The 16,595-nt window shown below is 51.8% G+C and overlaps 1 protein-coding gene across 13 annotated transcripts in view; it reads left to right on the top strand.

Annotated features, from left to right (window-relative positions):
- The first annotated feature begins 2 nt into the window (after window positions 1-2).
- The window catches only part of MAPT (microtubule associated protein tau), a 41,192-nt gene continuing 24,599 nt past the window's right edge, over window positions 3-16,595 (top strand). For all 13 annotated transcript variants that reach the window (XM_041465371.1, XM_041465364.1, XM_041465368.1 and 10 more), the window contains exon 1: window positions 3-136. The gene's annotated coding sequence lies outside the window, so the exon portion shown is untranslated. The remainder of the gene's footprint in view (window positions 137-16,595) is intronic.

Raw genomic sequence — 16,595 nt, 5'->3', positions numbered from 1 at the left:
GCTCCCGCCCCGCCGGCGCGGCGAAGGTTCCGGAGCCCCGCGCGCGCCCCCGCCCCGCCCGCGCCGCCGCCGCTGTCACCGTCACCGCCACCGCTGTCACCAGCCGGCTCCGGTGCGGACACCCCCGCAGCGGCAGGTACGGGGAGAGGGGTAGCTGCGATGGGCTTTGGGGGGGCGGGGGGGGGCGCGCTGAACCCCCGGGCGCGCTCTCCCTTCGCCGCGTCCCGCGCGGAGAAGGGGAGGGGGGGAGGAAAAAAAAAATTTAAAAAAATAAAAAAAAAAATCAATCAACCCCCAGAGAAGCAAAATCCGGCGATTTCATCCCAAAAGCCAGGGGAGGGGCGTGTCCCGGTGCCGGCGCCCCGGGGCTGCGGCAGCGCCAGGCGCGGCCCCTGCGGCAGCGCGGGCGCCCGGGGCAGGTGCGGGGAGGGATGGATGGAGGGATGGAGGGATGGAGGATGGATGGAGGGATGGAGAAGGGCGGGTTCGGGGCTTTCTCCCCGCTGTGCGCCCGTTCCGGCCCCGTTCCTCCCGGCAGGTGGGGCCGGGGCTGCGGCAGGAGGGGCGGCAGCGCGGGGCCATGTTCTGCAGCCGCCTCGAGGCGGGAGGCAGCGCTGATTGAAAACGGGAAATTAATCGATAATGGGAAACCGTAGCGAAAAAGCGTTTCGAATTTCAAAAAAAAAGGGGAAAAAAGGAGCTGCACACGCCCAGCCCTAAATTTTGCGTGGGGGGAAGCGTTATTGAGGTCACGGCACCCCGGCGCTGCCCGGCTTTGTTGCGCCCCCCTCCCCGGTGCCCATGTCGAGGGGTTTGGTGTTCGGCGTGAACGAGGTGGGTCCCATCCTGTTGAATCCCGGCTGTTTGGAGGCCCCGGGATGGGGATGGGGATGGAGATGCCCATCCTCGTGGGTTTGGGGCTGGGATGGGGCTCCTTGGTGTCACTGGCGGTCCCTGGATGTGCCGTGCACATCCCAAGCATCCCAGTGCCATGCTGGGATTGCCCTTGTCATGCTGGAATTGCCCCCTTGTCCCTTCCATCTGCCTCTTCCCATGCTGTCTCTTCTTTCTCATCCCAAAATCCCACCAGGTGGGGCGTGGAGCTGCCCCCCTTTCTGGCTTTTGCCTTTTTTACCCGTGCTTGTTGGGCATTTCTTTATTTTAAGTCTAACTTAGCTGGGAAAAGGGAAGTTTCCTGGCCAGGTGTTTCCAGGAGCACACACCTGCCCTCCTGCCTTGGAGCAATGCAACCTGCAAGGAGCAGAAACAGCTCATTCCAGGTGAGGGATGGAGATTTCTGCCTGCATCCCTGACTGCCACATGAGCACAAGGGAGGGTTGGCTTAGGCAAGGTGATTTTTCCTGGTGTTTTTGAGCACCTAGAAGCGCAATCCTGCTGCTGCTCGCAGAGGGCAGCTGCCATCACTTTAGAGGGAGTTTCTGCTTCCATTTGCTGTGGTACCACCCCGCGAGGTGCAGCTCCATTTGCAGCGAGAGGGAGGCTGCTCGTGCCTGGAAGCGTGCTGGAAGGAGCAGCTGAGATGAGCTAAGCTGTCACCATTTGTATGCAGAGAATTCCCGAGCTTCCCCGGCGTGGATGTGGGCAGATGTTGGGTGCGTGTCTGAATCAGTGGAACAAAATTTGCTGCTGAGAATCTTTAATTTGCCTCGTCGAGCGATGGCTGCCCGCTTCCATCCCTTGAAGGGGTTTTGGCTCTGCTGCCAGTACCTCACATTTGGGGCTGTTTCATGGCTTTCCTTGTGGGGTTCTGTTTTCTGGGCATTATTTTTCTCAGGGTGGTCAATCCAAGCAGGTCTCAGTTGGGTGTTTGCAGGCTGCTCTTGAGGGGAGAAAAATTAAAACCTCATTCTCTCCAGGAGTGAGAAATTGCCTAACCCAGTTATGCTTTGTTCACTCTTGAAACACAAAATGCTTGGTTTTCACCCCAAGATGGGCAACTTAAGGAGAAAAGCAAAGTGTTGGCTGATTACCTGTAGTTTGTAGAGGATTTGAACATAGAATCATTGAATGGTTTGGGTTGAAAGGAGCCTTAGGGACCATCTCATTCCACCCCCCTGGCATGGGCAGGGACATCTTCCCTTAGACCAGATTCCTCCAGCCTGGCCTCCAGCTCTTCCAGGGATGGGGATCCACTGGCAGATGGTTCACACCCGATTAAAGTATTGCATTTTCTCATTCTTTGAGTAAGATGCAGGTGGGGTTCGTGTTTTGAGACCTGGGGAATGCGATGCCCATCCCACAGATGGTGTCACAGATCAGAGAGGGATGTTTATCCCGCAGGGATTAACTGGGGATAGCAGTGCTGGGAGCTCTGTGTGCCCTGTGGGAAGCTCCCTGAGGAGGGGATGGGCCCAGCCCCTGCAGGTGGCAAGTGCAGGTTTTGTGTGTGTCTCTGTCAGGCACTGTGTTAAGTATTTACAGCTCTGGCTTCCACTTTGGTCTTGCTCACCCTTCCCACTCCTCTGCATCCCCTTGCTGCCCTCTGCTTCCAGCCTCTGCCTTCCCAAGGTGTTCCATTCAAACTGTCCCATCCCCTCTGTGCTTAAAGAGCTGCAGCTTCAGGAGGACCAAGCAAATGTATTTATTTCACGTATTTTATATATGAAAAGGGAGCGCTATAGCTTTGTCATTTCCTTCCCAAAAAACCATGGGAAATTCTGCTCCCCTGGCCAGACCTCATAGGATAAAAAGGAGGAAAAATGTGACACTGTAGCTGCCCTTTCTCCTGAGGAAGAGCTGGGTGTAGCCAGTCAGGGATGCTGTAGCAGGCTGGTGAGGTGGGTGTTTCATCTCCTGCCTTTTGTGTTCCTCTGCTGCATTTCGGAGAGCCGTGTTCCTCCTGGAGTGCTCCTTGGTCTGTGTAGCACCACAGGCTTTTTTCCAGAGTTTTCCAGGCGTGGGATTTGGAAGTGTTTGTCTTCCACTTTGCTGAGCAGTCCTGAGGGTGCAGAGGCAGGGATGGAGCAAATTGTTCCCTGCTTACCTTTGTGTCCCCACGTGGAATTTGGGCTCTGCAGCATCGCCGTTGGAACAGCCACGCTGGGAATGTTTTGGAGCTGGTGTCGGTGCTGAAGCTCCTGAAAGCCTGCCTTCATCAGCACGGGAGTGACAAATTGTCCTGACACATCCTGCAGCACGCCAGAGCCATGTGGACCCGTCTTGGGTGCTGGGTGTGCCCACCCCAGGCTTCCAGACCAAATCCCTCTTGGTTGGCAGAGCGTGGAAAATTGGATCATGAGGCACTGTCTAAGGGGAAATGCTCAGGGTGGCCGGTCCCTTTCTTCCCAAAATCAAGATCATCCAAAAGCTGGAAGAAAGCTGTGGATTTGAGTTTGTCTTGAGCAGAATAATCTTATTTTGTCAGCCCAGCGTGCTGATGAGGCTTGGCTGTGCTGTTGGTGTCCTTTGGGGCAGTGCTGCTAATTTAGCTGTAGGAATGCTCTGACACTTGATGAATGAGTCAGGGAAGGACCGGGGTGCTGGTTTCCACCTGGCTCCCAGTGTTTTCCAGTTTGCTCAGCTTGCTGGCTGGTGAGGCCAGTTGGCTTGTAGGTTGGCTGGTTGGCTCCTAGGCTGTGTGCTGGCTGTGCTGAGGTGTGGGGCTGGGCTGAGAGGTCTTGGACTTGTGGCAGCCCTTCTGGGCAATGCTGGGAGGCCTTGGACGTGTGGCAGCCCTTCTGGGTGATGCTGGGAGGGTGTTGGGGCTGCTGGAATGTGGCAGCAGGGTTGAAAAGGAATTCAGGGGGGTCCTGGTTCTGCACACAGGTGAAGCAGCCAACCCTGAGCAAAATGGGCATGGCTGATGCTTTTTGGCTCGTTGTGAGATCTGCAAACCCACGAGGCTGTGGAGAAGCACTGGGAGCCCTTTCTTGAAGCAGAAGGAGCCTCTCTGGCTGCCTTGGAGTAGCCCAGGCTGTTAAGCCCCGAGGGGATCGTTCCCCTTGTGTGCCTGTCCTGTAGCTGGATGCACAGGGAGCCCCAGCTCAGCATCCTGGCTGTTCCAGCCTCTGCTGAGAGGAGCAGCAGCTCTCCGAGGGCCTCTCCCTCCTGCTGCAGAGCTGGGCTGGCTTTCTAGGTTTTTCTGCCAATGCAGTGTAATCTCTGCCTACCTCAGGGGCTCTGCTGGCTCAGCTGTGGTGCTCAGGCTCCAGAGCTGGCTGGATGGTGCCTGGGGCTCACCCCACGGGCACATCCTCGGGTTTGGGGGTGCTCATCAGTAAATGGAGCAGTGCTGGGTGCTGCAGGGCTCTGCCTGCCCTGGGAGATGGAAGAGGAAGCAATTGCAGAAGTGGCTTGGGCTGCTGATCCTGCAGAGCAGCACAGAGGTGTTCCCACTCACCTGGCAGCAGTCCTGGAGGAGGATTAGGGTGAGTGGTCTGGGTCTTGGTGAAAGCTCACTGAGCACCAGGCTGTCCCAGCCTTGCCAGAGGTGCAGCCCCCACGCTGGATCACTGCTCCTTCGTGGAGATGTGGAGCTCCTGCTCTGTGCAGTGCTGTTCCCTCCTGGCTGTCTGGCATGAGCAGCCCTCAATCCCAAGCTGTCTTTGCAGGTCACCCTAGGATGTGCTGGGTAGAGCAGAATTGTGGCCCTTTAAGTAAACCCTTGTGAGGTTTTTAAGGTGGGCACAGCTCTGCTGAGAGGGACTGAGTGAATCTGAGTCTCTTGCAGCAGGATGGATCTCCCTCCTCCATCTGTGAGCTGGAGCTTTGTTTTACACTGAAATCTGCTGGTTGTAGGCTGGTTTTTTTTAAGTGCCTGTGGAAAGCATGTGTGGTTTACACTGGAGTCTGGAGGAGAAGTATCTGTGCCTTTAGACTTGAGTGGGTTTTCTTTGCAATTCTAATGAGCTTTTTGCTCCTCAGAAATCAATCCACTGGTTTTTCCCTTTTCTTTCCTAGCAGACCAATTAGTAAAGGTGGTCATAACACACAGCGTGGCTCCTGTTTTCAGTGTCTCTTCTTTAAACACCCAAGGAAAGGGAGCACCAGGGGAGACCTTCTGTGCAGCTCAAAGGATTATTGCTGCAGTTGGGCTAATTATTTCTATCTTTGCAGCCACTCTACCTGCCCTGACCTCTCCTCCTGGAGCAGGTCTGGTGTCACTGCCTGTGTGTCCTTGCCTCTGTCCCTTCCCTTAGCGCTGTCCTCCAGAGCAGTGGGGCTGTCCCACCCTGAGATTTGTCCCCAAGAGCTCGGGTGTGTTTGGACAATGCCCTCAGGCACAGGGTGGGACTGTGGGGGTGTCCTGTGCAGGGCTGGGGGTGGATGGTGGCTCTGGTCCCTTTCAGCTGGGGATATTCCATGGTTCTGTGGTCTTGCGAAAAGCCAATCATAAAATACACATTTTTCACACCAGTGAGCTGGGCTCAGCTCTGTGGTGATGCTGCAGGGCACAGGGGCTGGTGTGGGGTATGGAGGGATGGGGTGCAGTCCTAAGGGGCAGGAAGGGCTGTGTTAACTCCTCAGCACTTCCAGAGAGGTGATGAAGCCACTTGTATTGAGGGGTTTGAATAGCACGTGTGGGACTCGAAGGGCTTTCTGCCACTTATCAGCTGCACTTTGTGGCTCCCCCTCAGCTCCTGCCCCGGGCTGTCTGCCTGGAAGTGCCAGATGTAATTTCAGATGGATTTCATCAGTGTCTCGAGTCACTTGCTGCAGAATGAAATTCCATGAGGTGTTTGTAAATGACTCAGGAAATCTAAAGAAGCCTCTCCTGTGACTCCTGAGGACATCCAGCTCAGCCTGTTTGGGGAGGGCTGGAGGTTCACTTCTGAGATAAACCAACTGTTTTCTGTGCACCGCAGAGAAGTGTTCGCAGGGCTGCGCTTCTGAAGTTGAAATTGCTCAAGCAGGGGAGACGCTCGGAATGGTAAAATTGTTCCCTGCCCTAGGAAACATTTTATCTTTTGTTTGATTAAAGGTTACTTGAATCCTGGCTGCGTTGGCCGGTCTCAATGTGGAACGTGTGGGGTGCTCAGAATCAGCCCTGCTCCTCCTCTGTGAAGTGAAATGTCACTTCAGGGGAGCTTCCAGGGGCAGGAGCACATCTGGCCAGCTGTGCACGTCCTCAGCCAAACCACAGGCAGACCAGGGCTGTCACACTCAAACTGAGAAGCCAAGTGATGGGCAAGCAAGCCTTGTCCTGGCTGGCTGCTGTGGATCTCAGGATGAGCCTCGGGCACAGGGAGCAGGGGCTGCTCCTGCTCTTTGGAGGTTGATCTGTGTTTGTGTCCACTCAGGGTTATGTGAGGAGCCTTTGTATGAAAATGACATTTGTATCTGGAGCTGTACTTGACTTTGGTGTGGTCAGAAGAGAAGGAAATGTAAGATTTGGAAATGTGGCTGGTGCTGACTCCTCGCTGCAGGAGCCCGGGGTTTCATTACCCTGCTCAGATCTGGGCTGAGAGTTGCTGGGATTGAGTTACCTGTGTGCTTTAAGGTGAGACCTGAGAGCAAACTGGGTGCTGTGGCAGAACTGGAGCTTGTCGTGCTCTCTGCTGGTAGCTGTAGTTTGTGGTGCTAGTGAGCCCAAAGCTGGGATTTAATCCAAAGTCAGAATTGCCTTTTGTGGTTGATTTTCAGCTCCCACTGACTGAATTCAAGGGCAGACTCTACCCTGAGCAAATTCTGCCCTCTGAAGTTACTGCTTATATGTGGTTTTACCTCCTGCTTCATCAGCATGACAAAGGGTGCTGCCTGGAGCTGCCTGGAGGGATTTGTACAAGGAGCTTTTAACAATGAACGTCTCCAAATTGGACAGAAAACTACACGGTTTTCCCTCAGCATTTCCCGGTGTAATAACGGGGAGCCTGGCAGGCGTGAATGGGCAGAAGTAATAAATGTTTGGGGCAAAAAGGAAAGCAGGTAAAATCTGTTCAAGCTGTGGCATGGCTTGGAGCCGCTGCCTGGGAGAACAGATTTAGGGAGGATGGGACCAAAATGGGGCAATTGGGACCAAAATGAGGACACTGGACAAAGGGAGTGACTCTGGGGTTTGTGGAGCCCTGCAGGGTTCTGGTGGTGGGTGGGTGGGTGATCCAAAAAGAGCAGCTGTGAGCAGGGGGAGCCCGTGCTGCTCCCTGGTTTTGTTCTCATCCTGAGCAGCATCGTGGGCTCGTGCCTGATCTGAGCACACCTGGGCATGCTGTCCTGTCTGCTCTCCTTGCTCATCCATCTCTCCTGTCCTCTCATCCTTCCATGTTAAACCCTGCCAAGGTGGGGACCCGGCTCCCTGCAGGATGTGGAATTCCAGCATCGGGGATTGCTGAGCTGCATCCTTATTTCATGGGTTTGGAGCTTACCTTGCGTGAGCTCTGCTTTCCCCCCCCATTTCAGTAGTAGCTGGATTACTTTGCCAGCTCCTCCCTTCCCCCAGGTTCCTCCAGGCAGGAGGTGAAGAATGAATACTCTTTAATGTGAAGGCACTTATTAATGCTTAATCTCTCAAATATGTCACTGCTTTTGTGTCTAATAACAGGGCTTATTGTCACGGCTGTCTGAGGCCGTGCTCAGCTCCAGAGCAGCTTTCATTAGCCACTGCTGCTCGTGCTAACAGACGAGTTTTGGACTCCCTGGGCTTGTTTGCTCTCTCAGCATCCAGGAGCTTCCTGGTGCTTAAGTTCTTAAAGGGAAAAATCCTGCTGTGGGGTTGTGGTGTGTGTGTCCAGGTGAGCAGCATCTTCCCAGTGCCCGGGGAGGGGGTAACGCCCGGCTTGGGAGGGAGCTGGGTGGGTGTAAAGTGACTTTCTGAGTAAGGATTGCCTGGCACTGGAGTGCAGCAGTCAGGAAAAAAGCCGTGGATGCTTCTCATCGGGGAAAAGGGGCGCTTTTGTGGGGTGGGTGAAGCTTTTGGCTCGGTGGGGAGGGCAGAAGGCTCCTGCCTGCCTCGATAAGGGATGACAAAGCCACGGCTTTAGGTGTGGCCAGAGCCTCTCCAAAGAGGTTGGCTCCATTCATCCACGATAAAAACAAGCAGTGCTGACACACCAGCAGCCCTGCGTCTTCCAGCCTTTTGTTTTAGTGATTGGGAGAGAGCCCGTGACCCCTCGGAACGTGAATGGTAACCCGAGAGCAGGAGGGAGATTATTTTTGAGGCAGAAGTGAGGCTGGGAAGGCAGGCGGTGCCTTTGTACATGGCATACATGTGACAGCAGAGCTGCATTTAGAGCTGAAAGAGGATAAAATCCCCGAGGAGGCCGATTGCACCTCGTTTATTTTTAACAAATGTACTGGGGGAGATCGAGCTGGAATTCCGAGACTTGGGGCAGGCTTAAATTCGGACAATTTCCCTCATCCCTGTGAGAAAAGAGATTAGCACCAACTGGGCTAATTTCCTGGGGAAGATGAAATGCATGTGGGTTATGCATTTTATTTTATTTTTTTAAACTTTCTCCTCCTTTAGCCTTTGGGTTAGGAGGGGAAATAATGGTTTTACAACTCTTTGGCTGAATTTATGGTCCGTGTTCCCATGTGAATTGTCACTTAGTCACACTGCCTGCATCTGCTTGTGCTGCTCATCGGCCCGATAAAACTAAAATCAAGACAAGACAGATTGCTGCCTGATTGTCATCCCAAGTGGCCCAAACTGGGCAAAGACCAGCTGGGGAGAGACATCCAAGAGCTCAGTAGGGATGTTTTGGTATAAAGGTTTTTATTTGCTGTTCATCCTTACTGTAAAATCCTCGTTTGTCTTGTGCCTCAGCACGAACTGTGCTCCCTTGTTAGGAGAAATAAAGGTACAAACGCAGCTAATGTCGGGGTTTTGTGTTGGAAGGAAGAGCTCTGGCTCTCAGATTCTGTGACCTCGTGCAGGGTGTGGGGAGACACAGCCATCTCCCATCACAAACCCCTTGCTGGCATGTCCCATTCCCTCCCCTCCCTGTCAGGAATGGAAGGATTCTCTCATCCCTACGCTCAGCTCTCCTGCTGATGTTTGTTTGTTTTCCCTCTTGAGCTTTTCCAGATTAGGCTTTTTTTTTTTTTTCCCCCCTGCATTTATCTTCTTACTGACCTGATACAGATTTAATAGAAAAAAATGGAGCTTTTCGTTTTAGTAAATACAGTTGTGAACATTTTAAAGGGAGCAGTGTTTTTCTGCTGTTATGCAACAACATAAAAGCAAAGCAGAACCACTTGATGAATGTCCTATTGTTTGTTGTCTTTTGGCATTAAAGAACGAAAGATGATGTTCGGGAAACACACTGTGACTTTTGACCTCATCTGAAGAGCCTCTGAGTCACGAAAAACAAAAATAATTTTTAAAAATAATTCAGCAGAGCCAGACAGAAGCTAAAGCAGGCATGGCAGAGCATGCTCTGGTCTCTTGTTGGGGTGAGGACAGGTCCTGCTGGAGCTCCAAAAGCTGCTGAGATCTGACCTGTTTGTTGCTTTCTAGGCTAAGGAACCAGTGTGTCGAGCATGCCCGACCCTTCCCTCTGTATTTATAGAGTGTCCTGGTGAGCTCCTGCTGCATTCCAGTCACCCTCTGGAGCTGGGCACTGTCTGGTGCCCAGTTTGGGGTGTCAAGTGGCTGGAAGTGATGGCTTGGTGAAATGAGCAGAGAGGATGGGGAGACTGGTGTTCTCCTGCAGGGGAGAGCTGGGCTTTTTCAGGCTGGGGACATCTGGACTCCCTGTCCCCTCCCTCTGCTCCCCCGGGGAAGTGTCACTGCCACGGCACCCTGGAATCCAGTCCTGCGGCGTGAACAACGACGGTCACTTGTTTTTAAAATTTTAAAAGTTTAGTAGCGATAAAATGGTTATAAAAATAGTAATATGATTAGAGTAATAAAAGTTTGGACAATTAGGATTCAGGACAATACGAGACAATAAAAACAAAGAGCTACAGACAGTCTGGGTACCTCTTTCTGGGCAAAATAAGCCCAAAAAAGGACACATGTTAACAGAGGATTAACCCTTAAATCAACAGCCTGTTGGATGTTCATACACCTCATACATGATGCATAAATTCCATTCAAACACAGAATTCTGTCTGGTCAGTGTCAGCTTCTTCCTCTGAATCCTGACAGCGTCTTCAGGGCTGAACAAGGTGGGAAGAATTTAGTTTCTTCTGATAAGAGAGCAATAAATTCTTTTTCTCTGAAAGATTCAAGTGTCCTGTGGCTGCTATCTCGGTGTGAGTCCTCTCTTTAAAAGAAGTATCTTACACAGCATAGTTTCTATTATAACATTATGTTATAACCTAAAACTATATTTAACACACTACTTAAGAAAATTAATACAGCATAACTTTCTAACATAACACATACAATATTCATTTTAATATTTGCAGTCAGACTTGGATCCTGCAGGAGGAAAGCAGGGATCCCTGGGGAGCCTCACCTGCCTTGGCTTCTCCCCTGGGACAGGCTTTCTGTCGCTGCCAGAGCCATGCCAGCCGTGGTGGCGTGACAGTAGCTGCAGCAGATGGTGCCGTTGTCATCATTTTATTTTCTATCCATGTGCTGAAACAGCTCAAAATAACTTCAGAAATGATGGCCCAATCCGTGAAGAATGTTTTCCCGGCCCTGAGAAAAATCTCCTGCAACATTAGTGGCCACAAGTCTCTCCTGGTTCTGTCTCATCTGCCGTGGCTGGGATCGCTCACTAGACTGGAGCTGTGGCATGAAGAATCTTTCATATTTAATATCTTCATTACTGTGGCAGCATTGAATATTCACAGAACTTCTGTCAGGGTGCAGCAAATGTTGTCAGCACTGTGAAATCAAAGAAAGAGGAGCAGCTGAGATCAAAGTAAGCAATAAACACACACCTTGTGTCTCACAATGTCTTTTTCGAGCCTGAGGCAAAACTTGGTGGGGCTCAGGTGCAGCTGGGTGGTGGCTGGTGCTGGCACAGCACTGGCCTGGCAGTTTTTGCAGTCAAATACAGACCATTTAACTTAACCTCTGCGCCCTGCAGATGGCCCAGGGCTTGTGTTTGACCCCCTCAGGCTGCAGGGATGTCCCCAGCCCTGGCTCTGTGCACCCCTGGGTGCTGCTCTCCTGGGACAGCCGGGTGGGCAGAGCTGTGCTGCTCCTGCTGGGCTGTGCTGCCCAGCTCTGGCTCTGAAATGGAGCTGCTGTGAGGAGGAAGAGCAGAGCCAAGGAGTCTCTGCTCACAGCCTGCCTCAGACACCCCGGGGGTGGATGGATGGATGGATGGATGGATGGATGGAAAGATGGAATCCATGGATGGAAGGATGCAATGGATGGATGGATGGATGGATGGATGGATGGATGGATGGATGGATGGATGGATGGATGGATGGATGGATGGATGGATGGATGGATGGATGGATGGATGGATGGATGGATGGATGGATGGATGGATGGATGGATGGATGGATGGATGGATGGATGGATGATGGATGGAATCCATGGATGGATGGATGATGGATGGAATCCATGGGTGGATGGATAGATGGATGATGGATGGATGGATGGAATCCATGGATGGATGGATGGATGGAATCCATGGATGGATGGATGGATGATGGATGGAATCCATGGATGGATGGATTGATGGATGGAATCCATGGATGGATGATGGATGGATGGATGGAATCCATGGATGGATGGATGGATGGATGGATGGAATCCATGGGTGGATGGATGGATGGATGGAATCCATGGATGGATGATGGATGGATGATGGATGGAATCCATGGATGGATGGATTGATGGATGGAATCCATGGATGGATAGATGGATGATGGATGGAATCCATGGATGGAATCCATGGATGGATGATGGATGGAATCCATGGGTGGATGGATGGATGGATGGATCACCCTACGAGGTGCAGCGAGCTCTGCCTGGGTCTCAGCTCTGCCTGGCTGGGGATTCTCACCCTCCTGGTCCTGTGAGGCTGGCTGACAGAGTGACTTTTTGGGGTGTTTCTCAGTTCTTTGATTGGCTGAATTACATTGCAGGGAGCTCAGGAGGGGTGGAGCAGTGCTCAGAGCCCTCCCAGATGGGCTGCACTGGGGGAGATGGGGGTGATCTGTGTCCACCAGCCTGTCCGTGCCTTGGGAGCTGGTTTGGTACCCACTGGAGCATGAAATAAGTTCTGTCAGCTTCTTTCTGGCCTCATATTAATGAAGAAAATTGTGATAGCCATGAGACACTGCTGGCCACACGAACTGCCCTGTGTTTGTTAGGTGGCACTTGTCCCCAGAGCAGGTGAGCCCTGCCAGGCTCCTGTCCCCAGACTGCTCTGCCAGCAGCTCTGTCCTCTGCTGCTCATCCCAAGCACATCCCTTACAATTCCACGGGAGCCACACAGGGGAGTGTGGCAGGCATCAGTTAGTGGGGATGGATGCCTGCTTTTCTTTCTTCAGGCAATGCCACCTCTCCAAAAGCCATTTCTGCCTCCTCAGGTAAAGCAGTCACTTGATGGGGCAGGACAGCTGTTGTGCCATCAAGTCATTAACACTCCAGGGGCATTTTTTGGGAGCTGCTTTTCCCTCTTTTCCCTCTCCCCATCCTTTTTGGTGGCAGTGGGCAGGCTGGGAGAGCAGTCTGTGGCCCTGTCCTGGACTCTGCCGTGCCTGGTGTTGCAGCCACATCTGGGCACGAGCCCAGCCTTGGAAAGGCAGTGCTGGGGGAATATCAGCCTTCCAGCATTTTCTGTTAAGTGAAGAATGACTGCTGCAAGCCTGAGAGCTGTCGAGCCTGCCTTAAACCTGCAGCAGCAGGGGGGGTGCTGTGATTTGCAGCAGGTTGGGCTCAGCCTGGGATGGGAAGAGTCAAAGAGAATTAGCTGGTAAATAAGATCTGCCTTCTCTTTGATCCGCTCTACGTGTTCAACTGCTTAAAGGCTTCCCAAGCAAGCAGGATTTTTGGGAGGAAGAAGAATTTATCCCCCCCATCGACCATCTCGGGGCTCAGTGGGATGCACGACTGCAAGATGCTGTAGCAGGGGGTGGGAAGAAATCCTAAGGCAGCCTGGCAAATCCCTGCCAAAGAGGCTTCTCTCCCCTCTCTACAAAGAGCCTGCTGAGCACACAGGGCAGCCTTTAAAACTGCTGCTGCTTCCTTTTCTGCTGCCACGTAAGCCCTTCTGATCAGAGCCCTAATCTACCTAAAGTTGGTGGACTTAGGGGCAGCCTGATTTTTGCATCATACTATAGAAATGAGCTGGGTGATCTGGAGGGTCAACACCTCCCTGGGCTGTGGGCACCCTGAAATGCCCTCTGAGAGCTCAGGGGAAGGCTGGGCTCTGTGCTGGTGTTGGGAAAGGTTGGTCAGGTCAGCCAGGCCAAAGGTGAGAAGGAAATTAAGAAGGGGTGGAAGATCAAGGGAGGAAGGTCCATTTAGTGCCAGGAGGTGCTGCGGGTGGAAATGGAGATGCTCAGGGTTTGGGTGAGGTGGAGTTTTATTTGGGCAGAGAGGAGACGTGCAGACAAACCCATTCCCCTCTCCTACAGCTCAGGCTGAGGTTTTGTGTTGGATAATCTGGTCTCTAATTGCTGCCCTGCTCTGAGGCAGCTGCTGAACTGGGCCTAAGCTGATTTGGGATGGCAAATTCTGTTAGTTTAATTCTCAGCAACCCTCAGGAACTTACCAGCATGCGAGGGAGTGAGTGTTCCTTGGCTTTTCTCTGGCCACGAGCCTGCTCTGGAGACCCCCGTGGTGACCCCTGGCAGAGCTCTTGGCTGTGAGCAGCTTTGATTTGTGTTGCTCTCAGAGGGACTTGGGGGAATGGGGTGACAGGAAGAGAAAATGGATGTCCGTGCTGCTGTGGTGAGACTCCTGTGCCCCAAAAGCTGTTCTGCTGTGAGCCCAAACCCATCTCGTGTCTCTTAGAAAAGTGTCCAGCCCCTGGAGAAAAGGGCAAAAGTTTCACACCTCCAAGGAGTTACTTAAACTATAATAAATATGGAAAAATCGCAAAAAGAAAAAAGAAAACGTGCATTTTGGAGACGATTTCTTTTGCAACTCTGTCCTGTTGCTCCAAGAGGGCATCTATCTGTCTTTGAACTTTTCTGTCCTCTTGACTAGATATCCTGAAATTCCGTGTAATTGCTCAGCTCGCTGCATATTAGTGCCTGCAATTAATGAGATCATCGTCCGTATTCCTTCCTCTGTCAGCTTCTGGGAAAAACAGTGCTTGGAGAAGTACACAAAGGAGATGAAAAGGAAGTTGCTTATGAATTATGAACAGCCTTTCAGGCTGGTGTTGTTTCACGGTGCTGTCACTCTGTTTTAATTATGTAATTCAGATGGAATGATGGTTTTTTTTAAAGCCCTGTTAGTGTTTGATCACCTTTCAGAGGTAACGCTTAGCTGGTCTTTGTTGAATTTTCATTTTTAACAACAAGAGCGAGTGCTTTGTTGACCTTTCTGATTAAATAATGGGGAAGGAAGATGCTGAGCAGAGACAATACTCAAGAGGCTTGGCCAGTCTGGGAGTTACCTGGGTGATCACTTGGGTATTTTGTGGGTATTTTTTGTATTTTGTGAGTATTTTGTGGGTATTTTTTGGGTATTTTTTTTTTATTTTGTGTATTTTGTGGGTATTTTTTGTGTATTTTGTGGGTATTTTGTGCCTGAGCTGTGTCCCCTGTGCTCTGTCCCCTGTGCTCTGTCCCCTGGGCTCTGTCCCCTGGGCTGTGTCCCCTGGGCTGTGTCCCCTGAGCTGTGTCCCCTGTGCTCTGTCCCCTGTGCTCTGTCCCCTGGGCTGTGTCCCCTGGGCCGTGTCCCCCGGGCTGTGCCCGCTCATCCCCTGGCACAGAGGGGCTCTGGGGGGCTCTGCCCCTCTCCTTTGTGCCAGGGCTGGTGGTGCCTGGCACAGATCACCCAGCTGGGCACTCCTGGAGCTGCCCTGTCCCTCTGCCCTCAGTGGGGCACACCGGTGTCACCTTGTCTGCAGCCTTGGCTTTGTCTCCCTTCCCCTGCAGAGAAACTTTCTGCCCAGGGCTTGAGAGTTTGGGCTGCCGGGCTCGGCGTGGGCTCCGAACCTCGCCAGGCAGAGGGTGCTGGAGGCTTTTTTGGGGGTTTTTTTTGGGTTCCCCAGGGGCTGCAGGGTGGTGTCCTGGCTGTGCCCAGTCCTGCTGCCTCTTTGTGGCTTTGGGCTGACCCCGTGGGAAACTGGGAATATTGGGAAGTGTTCCCAAGGACCTGCAGTGACAGGACAAGGGAATGGATTCAAACTGAGAGTGGGTTTGGAGGAGATATTGGGAGGATGTTCTTTCTTTTCTCTCTGTTCTTTTAGTATAGTTTTATGTCGCATTTTAATATATATCGTAAGATATATATCAAATATAATATAGTTATATATAATTATATATAATATAATATATAATTATATATAATATTTTATTATATTATATATAATATATTATATGATCTATATATATCATATATATAATATTATCTATATTATGAGACAATATATAATATATAATAAGATATATTATAATATATATCATAAGATAATAAATCAGCCTTCTGAAATGGAGTCAGGCCTCGTGTCTCCACACACGGAGTGTTCACCTCACCTCAACAGAGCAGCACAGGCAGGGAGCAGCATCCCCAGCTGCTCTGCACAGCCCTGGCCCTTCCTTTGTGCTGGAGAGCCCTGGCCCTGCCTGGCCAGTGCATGCAGGTGACCACAGCAGCCTCCTGCCTCTGCTGAATCACCAGCAGCAATTAGATACTTAATTCTTTTTTATTTTACACCTCCATTTTTACGGGTGATTTCATTCCAGTGCAAGTTCTTCCTGGGTTCTCCAGTCCTGTCAAATGGCTTTGTGGCTGTCTAAGGCGGTAATTAAATTGCAGAGTCATCTTGCTAAGGCTTAAAAAAAGCTGGGTGAGAGATCTGGTTGCTGGCCCTGGAGTTTCTCTTGTGTGGCTCCATACCTGCAGTTAATTTATTGCCAGCAGACAAAACCACAAGTTTCCTCCTTGCTGCTGGTAACCTGAGCTCCACTGCTGGATTCACTGTCCCTGATGGTCATGGCAAACGAGATCACACTAATAGCTGATTGTTAATCACTGCCAATGGCTGTAATTAACCAGCTCTTAGGAAGGCAGCTACAAGCACTGTCTGTCCATCCAGCACGGAGCAGGGCGCTGTGCCTTGGGGCAGATAATGCTTGTTGGAGACTTCGTTTCCTTTTGCAGATCAATGCAGTTTAGAAAAACGGCTGGGAGGGAGGTTTGGCCCTTTCCTGCCTCCACCCCAGAGCTGTTTGCTTTGCTCTGTGCAGGAAGGGTTTGGGGTTAAAGCAGGGACTGTGCTGTCCCCTCACAGCCACAGCTGAGCGAGACCCTCTCCTCCAAGAGCCCCAAATCCATCTCTGGATAGTCCTGGTGTCCCCCCATATGTCACTTTTGGATGGCTTTTAAGATGGTGAGTGTCTTGTGGCTGTGTATCCCTGCTGGGTGTCTCCACAGGGATGGAAGGATCCCTTCCCACAGCAGCAGCACGCCTCACCAGCAAATTCACCTCTTGGGAGACTGGTTAAACTGGGAAATGCAGGGTCTGGAGCGTGCACCAGGAGTCAGTCAGCACTTAGCCTGCTGCTCGCAGGGACCTCCTGGGGCAGAGCTGTGCCAGGGCAGTGTC

The sequence above is a fragment of the Pyrgilauda ruficollis genome, unplaced genomic scaffold, assembly GCF_017590135.1.
Source record: "Pyrgilauda ruficollis isolate IOZ18807 unplaced genomic scaffold, ASM1759013v1 scaffold189, whole genome shotgun sequence".
Classification (NCBI taxonomy): domain Eukaryota; kingdom Metazoa; phylum Chordata; class Aves; order Passeriformes; family Passeridae; genus Pyrgilauda; species Pyrgilauda ruficollis.
The sequence above is the reverse complement of the archived record's forward strand: the minus strand, read 5'-3'. Positions and strand labels throughout refer to the sequence as shown.